At 43.5% G+C, this 10,685-nt stretch overlaps 1 long non-coding RNA gene across 1 annotated transcript; it reads left to right on the top strand.

The window, feature by feature from the left end:
• Positions 1 to 226: 226 nt before the first annotated feature.
• On the top strand, positions 227 to 4,431 carry LOC135513569 (uncharacterized). The gene is made up of 3 exons (XR_010451558.1): positions 227 to 1,128; positions 3,286 to 3,570; positions 4,169 to 4,431. It is a non-coding gene; the product is annotated as an uncharacterized LOC135513569 (long non-coding RNA).
• The last annotated feature ends 6,254 nt before the right edge of the window (positions 4,432 to 10,685 follow it).

Here is a 10,685-nt window from a genome sequence, read left to right as displayed (position 1 = left end):
TTTTTAATTATCAACATCTGTATATGCCTTAGTAGTGGAGGCAGGTGAGATACCTTTGGAAATACGGCATAAAAACCCAATAAGCATTTTCTTAAGTTGAAAGGCTGCCATTGAACATTGAGTTTAACATGTCAATAGATTGTTGTAGCTTTGACATTAATGTATATTAGCTACTGATGAGTTGAGTTTACCTTAAGGGGCATTCACCTAGATTTAGCAATTTGCAGCTATGGAGAAGAGGCAATGCCAATACCCGTATCAATTTTCAGTCTGTGACTTGCTTCGCCAAAGCCATCAATAGTTGGGCTACCGAGTGGCGCAGTGGTCTAAGGCACGGCATCTCAATGCTAGAGGCGTCACTACAGACACCCTGGTTCAATTCCAGGCTGTATCACAACTGGATGTGATTGGGAGTGCTGTAGGGCGGTGCACAATTGGCCTATTGTCATCTGGGTTTGGCCTGTGTAGACTGTCATTGTAAATAAGAATTTGTTCTAACTGACTTGCCTGGTGAAATAAATAAATAAAAAACACATTCAGCAGAAACAGGTATAGAACCACATAAATATTGTCTGATTTGTATAAAATAATTGTCTGAAGTTGTCATGTGTTCTGACTTCCAGCTCTATGTGAGCCAGGTGGAGGACTTCAGATGTGTGACTTCCAGTCTACAGCCATCAGCTGCAGACATGTCTGCCTCCTGGAGCCTCGGGCTAAGGCCCTCCACAAACCTCTGGCCTGTGATCTTCTTAGAACAGTCTGGGAAACACCGTTGAAATACCTCTTGCTTTCACTTGAAAAAACTTTGTAAAAATCTGATAGAACCCTTTTTATATATCTCATCTGAAAACTGTTGTAATGTGAAATCCTTTGACCCCAGCCATCTCTACAGACAGACACTCCTTGCACAGCCAACAGATGGTGCTATTCACCTAGGATTTAAAACAATGTTTCACGAGTGTGAACCACGGAAGTGTCTCTCTTTGTTGCTGTTGAAGCCTGGCATGTCTGACGGCCCTGGGCCGCTATTCTGACTGTCTGAGGCTGGTTAGTAACTGACATCACGTAGACTCTGAGACCGCAGATCTGCTCACCCTCAGAGCACGTCTCCACAAACAGCTCAACCAGGTCAGTAGTACACTCTCACACTCTGTTTCCTTGGTGTTAACGCTTGGCAATATCTGACAATACCATGCTATAAAGAACGCAGGTGTGACGATTTCTAGCACCAAATGTAATTTCAACCACTAACCTTATGAGCTGTATGTAACCTTTGGGAAAAATTGCTTATGTACTGGTTCAACACTTGTGACATCATTTCCACCTTGGTCCTCTCGGACCATCTAGTGACTACCTATAAATAATATTTAAAAAGCCAAATTTACATGCATTCTAATGGAATGACAGGACCATTCTTCATTAGTGATGGGGGAAAAAATCTATACAGTTACATATCACATTATTTTTGGAAGATATATAGATATTTGACTCCCCAAAATTGCTACCATAGGTAGCGTTAACTATCGCTAGTCAGCTGTGCCTCTTCCAAAACGTAAGTATTTTTCATCCTATAGCTTGTTCTCCATCTTCTTTTTATATAGTGAGCCAACATGTTTTCAGCACTTTTATTTCTCTGACTGATCAAAACTTGTTTTCTCTTGTCTCTCTGCAGCATACATTTAGTGAGCAATATGTTTGGAACATAAAATCGCAATAAAATGTCAGTATGGAATCGCAATACATATAGAATCGTGAAAATCGCAATACATATCTTATTGGCACTAAGTATCATGATAATATCGTATCGTAAGGTCCCTGGCAATTACCAGGACTCTTCTCCATACAGGTAACACTGTGCTACCCTGATCTGAGGTCAGCCTTGGTCCTCAGTCCATCGTGCCTAGAGGCAGGTGCCCTGGCAGGGAAGCTCACGGAGGCCCTGTCCAATATCAACATGGCCCTGGAGCATTGCACTGAGACTGAAGAACGATCTGGCCTTAATAGCGATGCACTCTTATAATCTCCACCCGACATAGCCAGAAGAGGACTGGTTCCTCATTCCTCTCTAGGTTGTTTCCTAGATCTGCCTTTCTTGAGAGTTTTTCCTTGCCACTGTGCCTTTAAATCTGCATTGCTTGGGGTTTCAGGCTGGATTTCTGTATAGGCACGTTGTAACATCTGCTGACATTAAAAGAGCTTTATAAATAAATCTGGGAAAAAAGAGTTTTATAAATACATTTGAGCAGCACTACCTCTTCAGGTGTTCAAATCAAATCAAATTGTATTAGTCTCATGCGCCGAATACAACCTTACAGTGAAATGCTTACTTACAAGCCAACAATGCAGTTTAATAAATAAATTAAAATATGAATAAAAATAAATACAAGTACCAAGTAATTAAAGAGCAGCAGTAAAATAACAATAGTGAGACTATATACAGGGGGGTACTGATACAGCAGGTTGTCATAAGGTTCTTGTTAGAAGCTAGAATCTTGATCTTGTTGACAGTATTTATCTGTACGTGTAAAGGTTCTGATACAGCAAGCAAGAGTGTTGTGGTTTAGTTGATACATGCCTGGTTGATCCCATTTTACCAGACCATTCTCCTCTACCAATGAAGAGATATACACTGAGTGCACAAAACATTAAAAACACAATCATAATATTGAGTTGAACCCCCCCCCCCCTCTCCCTTTTCCCCTCAAAACAGTCTCAATTCGTCAGGGCATAGACTACAATGTGTCGAAAGTGTTCCACAGGGACGCCCATGTTGACTCCAATGCTTCCCACAGTTGTGTCAAGTTGGCTGGATGTCCTTTGGGTGGTGGACCATTCTTGATACACATGGGGAAACTATTGGGTGTGAAAAGCCAACTACTTCCATACCCCGTTCAAAGGCACTTAAATATTTTGTCTTGCCCATTCACCCTCTGAATAGCACACATACACAATCCATGTCTGAATTGTCTCAAGGCTTAGCAATTCTTCTTTAACCTGTCTCCTCCCCTTCATCTACACTGATTGAAGTGGATTTAACAAGTGACATCAATAAGGAATCATAGCTTTCACCTGGATTCACCTGGTCAGTCTAGGTCATGGAAAGAGCAGGTGTTCATAATGTTCTTTTTTTAGAAGCTACAAGCTTGATAATGTTGACACGTTTTCAGACTGATTCCCGTCTACCAATTTACAGTAAACAAATGAGGATACATCATCTACATTGTGTTGCTGTGATATGCTCCATACTGTCTATTATCCACTAATATGTAGTATTTTGCACCATAGGGGTATTCTGTACCACAGGCTGAAAGACTTCACTTCTGTCATTGAGGACCTGGTCCTGGCTGTGGAGCTGAGTGAGACTTGAGTCCAGGGGGCGGAGCCGAGCGGACACACCCAGGAAAAACTGAGGGCCGTGCAGTAGGCGGCCCAGGCCCAGCTGGTGCTCACCTATAACGACTTTGCCGTGCCGTGCTTTTTCCCATAGCTTCTACGCCGAGGAAACCATGCTGCTCAGCAAGGCCGTCCAGGAGCAGAAGGAGGAAAGCGGCCTCCACGTTAACAGAGGAGGTGAGGGGAGGGGAAAGGAGAAGACGGGAGAGGAAAGCAGAGGAGAGATGAGGGATGGGAGGTATGTTTAAGGGGGTGGGAGGAAGTGGAGGCGAAGGGGGTGAGTTTGGCTGAGGTAAAATGAGAGTGGTTGTGGGCTCCCTCTTGAAAAAGTTGCAATTGATGTCTGGCTCTGTGAAATAGAAATAGTGTGTGAATATGGACGGTGGGCAGGATTCTCTGAGATCAAGAGAGGATGTGTTTAAAGTGACTGGAGATTTGATTTCATATCACCTCACAGACCTTGAATACATCAATGCATAAAGTTAGTACCTATATCCATTATATCCAATTTCAGGAAGGAGTGCATCTGAGTCGACAGTAGATATCACCTCTGATATTTACAGAGGTGGTTGTGGTTTGTGCAGACTGTTTCTTCCAGCAGGACGAGTGGGAGTTTGCCCTGGCTGACTACCAGCAGGCGGAGGAGATGTCTCCTGATGACCAGGCCATCTGGATCCGCCTCGCTGTCATCCTCAACACCCTGGGCACACACTGCTACCAGGACTGGTGATTCTCAGTCTGTCATCCGTAATACTGTGTATTGTCTTCACCGCAGGAAGTACCATGAGGCAGCTCTGACAAGTTCTCTGAGGCCATCAAGTACAACCCTGGAGTTAGACAGTACTATGAGAACTGGGCCAAAGCCCCACCATAAAGTGCCCAACGTGGAGGGGGCCAAGCAGGATGCCATCAGTACCCTTCTCCTGGACCCCACTAATGATCAGGCAAGACCCTCAATGCCTGTACTGTGTGTCTCATCAACTCTATCCATAATACTGAGCTGTTATAGCTAGGGTCTAATGTGGACTATAGACCCTAGTTATGCAAGTACCAAGCTCTCACCACTTGTTTCCAATGCAGATTGGGGGGGGGGGGGGCATGTTTTTTATAAGTATATGAACAGGTTATTCTTTCTTTTAACGCACATTTCATTTTATGTAATACATGTTTCATAAAGTGGTGTGAAACTCCCACTTGGTGCAGAACTGACTACTGTAGTAAATCTGTACCTCTGTCTGCATGTGTATGTTTCCAGTTTTAATGTCACATGGACAGGTAGAGTGAAATGTCTTTCTTGTAACCAACAAAGCAGTAATCAGTAACAATGTAATACAACAAATAACATGGTAGAACAAAAACAAGTGAGATATAAACATAAAAAATAAGAACACAATAAAATAAGCATACTATATGCAGGGTCAGTGCCAATACCACTATTAACAATGTGCAGGGATACTGGATCGATAGAAGTAGATATATACAGTAGCAGTCAAAAGTTTGGACACACCTACTCATAAAATAAAGGGTTTTTCTTTATTTTGACTGTTTTCTACATTGTAGAATAAAAGTGAAGACATCAAAACTATGAAATAACACATATGGAATCATGTAGTTACCAAAAAAGTGTTAAAACAAATCTAAATATATTTTATGTTTGACATTCTTCAAAGTAGCCACCCTTTGCCTTGATGACAGCCTTGCACAGTCTTGGCATTCTCTCAACCAGCTTCATGAGGTAGTCACCTGGAATGCATTTCAATTAACAGGTGTGCCTTGTTAAAAGTTCATTTGTGGAATTTCTTTCCTTCTTAATGTGTTTGAGTTGTGTTGTGACAAGGTAGGGGTGGTATACAGAAGGTAGCCCTATTTGGTAAATTAACAAGTCCATATTATGGCAAGAACAGCTCAAATAAGCAAAGAGAAACGACAGGCCATCAAAACTTCTTTTTTTTTGCTGCAGAGGATAAGTTCATTAGAGTTAACTGCACCTCAGATTTCAGCCCAAATAAATGCTTCAGAGTTCAAGTAACAGACACATCTCAACATCAACTGTTCAGAAGAGACTGTGAATCAGGCCTTCATGGTCAAATTACTGCAAAAAAAACCTCTAATAACAGACACCAATAAGAAGAGGAGACTTGCTTCAGCCAAGAAACACGAGCAATGGACATTAGACCGGTGGACATCTGTCCTTTTGGTCTGATGAGTCAAAATGTGAGATTTTTGGTTCCAACCACCGTGACTTTGTGAGACGCAGAGTAGGTGAACAGATGATCTCTGCATGTGTGGTTTGCTGGCGACACTGTCTGTGATTTATTTAGAATTCCATGCACACTTTACCAACATGGCTACCAAGTCATTCCATCTCATCTGGTTTGCACTTAGTGAGACTATCATTTGTTTTTCAACAGGAAAATGACCCAAAACCCACCTCCAGGGTGTGTAAGGGCTACTTGACCAAAGAGAGTGATTGAGTGCTGCATCAGCACATGTGGGATCTCCTTCAAGACTGTTGGTAAAGCATTCCTCACGAAGCTGGTTGAGAGAATGTCAAGAGTGTGCAAAGTTGTCATCAAGGCAAAGGGTGGCTACTTTGAAGAATCTCACATATAAAAAAAAAACTTAAACTTATTTCATAGTTTTGATGTCTTCACTATTATTCTACAATGTAGAAAGTAGAAAAAAATAAAGAAAAACCCTTGAATGAGTAGGTGTTTCCAAACCTAGGACTGGTACTCTATGTACGGTGCATTCCAAAAGGATTCAGACATTTACACATTTTGTTACATTACAGCCTTATGCTAAAATTGATTACATAAAAAACTTTTTTAAATCCTCATCAATCTACACGTAATATCCCATAATGACAAAACAAAATCAGGTTATTAGAAATGTTTGCAAATTTATTAAAAAATAAAAACAGAAATACCTTATTTACATAAGTATTCAGACCCTTTGCTATGAGACTTGAAATTGAGCTCAGGTGCATCCTGTTTCCATTGATCATCTTTGTGATGTTTCTTCAACTTGATTGGAGTCCACCTGTGGTATGTTCAATTGATTTGACATGATTCTATATAAGGTCCCACAGTTGACAGTGCATGTCAGAGCAAAAACAAAGCCATGAGGTCGAAGGAATTGTGCATAGAGCTCTGAGACAGGGTTGTGTCAAGGCACAGATCTGGGGAAGTGTCCCAAAACATTTATAGTATTGAAAGTCCCCAAGAACATAGTGGCCTCCATCATTCTTAAGTGGAAGAAGTTTGGAACCACCAAGACTCTTCCTAGAGCTGGTCGCCTGGCCAAACTGAGCAATCGGGGGATAAGGGCCTTGGTCATGGAGGTAACCAAGAACCCAATGGTCACTCTGACAGAGCTGCAGAGTTCCTCTGTGGAGATGGGAGAACCTTCCAAAAGGACAACCATCTCTGCAGCACTCCACCAATCAGGCCTTTATGGTAGAGTGGCCAGATGGAAGCCACTCCTCAGTAAAAGGCACATGACAGCCCGCCTGGAGTTTGCCAAAAGGCACCTAAAGACTCTCAGACAAAATCAAATTGTCACATGCGCCAAATACAACAGGTGTACCTTACCATGAAATGCTAACTTACAAGCCCTTTACCAGCAATGCAGTTAAAATAAATTGGGTTAAGAAAATATTTACTAAATAAACAAAATTTTTTAAATTAAAAAGATTAACACAAGAAAATTACATAACAATAACGAGGCTATATACGGGGGAGGGGGGGAGACAATGTATATAGTCTGGGTGGCCATTTGACTAATTGTTCAGCAGTCTTATGGCTTGGGGGTAGATGCTGTTAAGGAGCCTTTTGGTTCTAGACAGTGCTCCGATACTGTTTGCCTTGCGTTAGCAGACCGAGCAGTCTGCTGTGACTTGGGCAACTGGAGTCTTTGACAATTTTTTGGGCTTTCCTCTGACACCACCTAGTACATCCTGGATGTCAGGAAGCTTGGCCCCAGTGATGCACTGGGCAGTACGCACTACCCACTGTAGCGCCTTACGGTCAGATGCCGTGCAATTGCCATACCAGGTGGTGATGCAACTGGTCATGATGCTGTACATGTTGCAGCTGTAGAAGTTTTTGAGATTGGGGACCCATGCCAAATCTTTTCAGCCTCCTGAGGGGGAACAGGTGTTGTCGTGCCCTCTTCACAACTGTCTTGGTGTGTTTAAACCATGATAGTTTGTTGGTGATGTGAACACCAAGGGACTTGAAACTCTCAATCCTCTCCACTTCAGCCCCATCAATGTTAATGGGGGGCCTGTTCAGCCCTCCTTTTCCTATAGTCCACAATCAGCTCCTTTGTCTTGCTCACATTGAGGGAGAGGTTGTTGTCCTGGCACCACACTGCCAGGTCTCTGACCTCCCTATAGGCTGTCTCATCGTTGTCAGTGATCAGGCCCACCACTGTTGCCGTCAGCAAACTTAATGATGGTGTTGGAGTCGTGCTTGGCCACGCAGCCGTGGGTGAACAGGAGAGTACAAGAGGGGACTAAGCATGCATCCCTTAGGGGCCCCAGTGTTGAGGATCAGCGTGGCAGATGTGTTGTTGCCTACCCTTACCACCTGGGACGGCCCGTCAGGAAGTCCAGGATCCAGTTGCAAAGGGAGGTGTTTAGTCCCAGGGTCCTTACCTTAGTAATGTGTTTTGTGGGCACTATGTTGTTTAATGCTGAGCTGTAGTCAATGAACAGCATTCTCACATACGTGTTCCTTTTGTAAAGAAGGGAAAGGGCAGTGTGGAGTGCAATTGAGATTGCGTCATCTGTGGATCTGTTGAGGCGGTATGTAAATTGGAGTGGGTCTAGGGTTTCCAGCATGATGGTGTTGATGTGAGCCATGACCAGCCTTTCAAAGCACTTCATGGCTACCGTCGTGAGTGCTATGGGGTGGTATTCATTTAGGCAGATTACCTTTGCTTTCTTGGGCACAGGGACAATGGTGGTCTATTTGAAACATGTAGGTATTACAGACTCGGTCAGGGAGAAGTTGAACATGTCAGTGAGGACACTTGTCAGTTGGTCCGCGCATGCTTTGAGTACACATCCTGTGAATTTTGAGTGTTGACCTGTTTAAAGTTCTTGCTCACATCGTCTACAGAAAGTGTGATCACACAGTTGTCCGGAACAGCTGGTGCTGTCATGCATGCTTCAGTGTTGCTTTCCTCAAAGCGAGCATAAAAGGCATTTCGCTCATTTGGTAGGCTCACATCACTGGGCAGCTCGCGGCTGGGTTTCCCTTTTGTCGTCCGTAATATTTTTCATGCCCTGCCACATCCGACGAGCGTCAGAGCCGGTGTAGTAGGATTCAATCTTAGTCTTGTATTGACGCTTTGCCTGTTTGATGGTTTGTAGCGGGATTTCTTATATGCGTTCGGATTAGTGTCCCGCTCCTTGAAAGCAGGACACTCATTGAAAACGGCAGCTCTGTACTTTAGCTCGGTGCAGATGTTGCCTGTAATCCATGGCTTCTGGTTGGGAAATGTACATACAGTCATTGTGGGGAGGACGTCATTGATGCACTTATTAATGAAGCCAGTGACTAAGGTGGTGTACTCCTCAATGCCATTGGATGAATCTCGGAACATATTCCAGTCTACGCTAGCAAAACAACAACCATGAGAAACAAATTTCTCTGGTCTAATGAAACCAAGATTGAACTTTTTGGCCTGAATGCCAAGCGTTACGTCTGGAAGAAACCTGGCACCATCCCTACGGTGAAGCATGGTGGTGACAGCATCATGCTGTGGGGATGTTTTTCAACGACAGGGACTGGGAGACTAGTCAGGATCGAGGAAAGATGAACGGAGCAAAGTACAGAGAGATCCTTGATGAAAGCCTGCTCCGGAGCACTCAGGACCTCAGACTGGGCCAAAGTCTTCCAACAGGACAACGACCCTAAGCACACTGCCAAGACAACGCAGGAGTGGCTTCGGGACAAGTATCTGAATGTCCTTGAGTGGCCCAGCCAGTGTCTGGATCGAACATCTCTGGAGAGACTGAAAATAGCTGTGCAGCAACGCTCCCCATCCAACCTGTCAGAGTTTCAGAGGATCTGCAAAGAAGAATGGGAGAAACTCCCCAAATACAGGTGTGCCAAGCATGTAGCATTGATGAGGATTAAAATACAATTTAATCCATTTTAGAATAAGTCTTTAACGTAACAAAATGTCAAGTGGTCTAAATACTTTCCGAATGCACTGTAAATGTGTGTGCATATTATGTGTGAGCAAATGATGGAGTGAGTGTTTGTTTGTATGTGTTCGAGTGTCAGTGTGCGTAAGTGTATAGGGCTCTGTGAGTGTGGTCAACTCTGATTGTGGTCAACTCTGAGTCCGTGTAGCCATTTTGTGTGTGTGCGTAGGTGGCCCCTCTGCTGCTGAGTCTGTTCCCAGGCTACTCAGTGTCAGATGTGCTGTCCAGTGAGACGGCCAGAATGGTTAAAGCCGAGCTGATGGACAACATCCAGGCCTGGAAACACTGCATCCTCCATGCTAAAGTTAGGTTAGGCTAACACTGTTTGTCCACAACCCCTCCCTGCCACGGCTAAAAGTGGTCAGACCTGAATCAGAAAGACATATAAATACCTGGTTTAGTTTTCCAGGTACAATAGAATGGAAAAAAAACAAAGTACAGAATCAAAGCTAAATCAAGCACATGTACTTTTGTGTTTTTTTTAAAACATATTTATTTAACTCAGGTCTGAAAATGGTCAAAAGGGCAGTTGCACAGATCCAGATGAACACTTCTCCTGGACTAAAAAGAAGCCTGTTCAATAGAGAGTCTCAATTGGAAGTGCTTTGTATTCCTTCCTTACATAGGCCAAATAAGGGTGTGTACACCAGTCCCAAAGTGTACAAACTAATTGTGGTTGATGCTCATTTCAGATGTGTTTCCCCAGAATCTGATGCTCATTTCAGATGTGTTTCCCCAGAATCTGCAGTGGGCTTGACAAGATGACCCTGTCACATGACACAGACACCCAGTCTGACATCCAATCCTTAGAGGACCAGTCTGACCAGGTGGCGGAGCCGCTTAAAGCCTGTGTGGCACCCTAGTACGTGTACAAGCAGATTGTCAGGATCAACCAGCTGGTACTAGACCAGAAAAACACCCAGACACTGGGACAGACAAACTCATCTACCCTCATCTAGTGAGGTCACTTAATAAAGCCCTTCAGTTCAAACTCTCTTTCCATACCTCTTATTCACAAAATCACATAAAACACTCAACTTATGCTTCACCATTGATCAGTATTTGTTTTAGT

The sequence above is a fragment of the Oncorhynchus masou genome, chromosome 25 (genome assembly GCF_036934945.1).
Source record: "Oncorhynchus masou masou isolate Uvic2021 chromosome 25, UVic_Omas_1.1, whole genome shotgun sequence".
NCBI classification, from domain to species: domain Eukaryota; kingdom Metazoa; phylum Chordata; class Actinopteri; order Salmoniformes; family Salmonidae; genus Oncorhynchus; species Oncorhynchus masou.
Note: the sequence above shows the minus strand (reverse complement) of the source record. Positions and strands in the feature narration are given on the sequence as shown.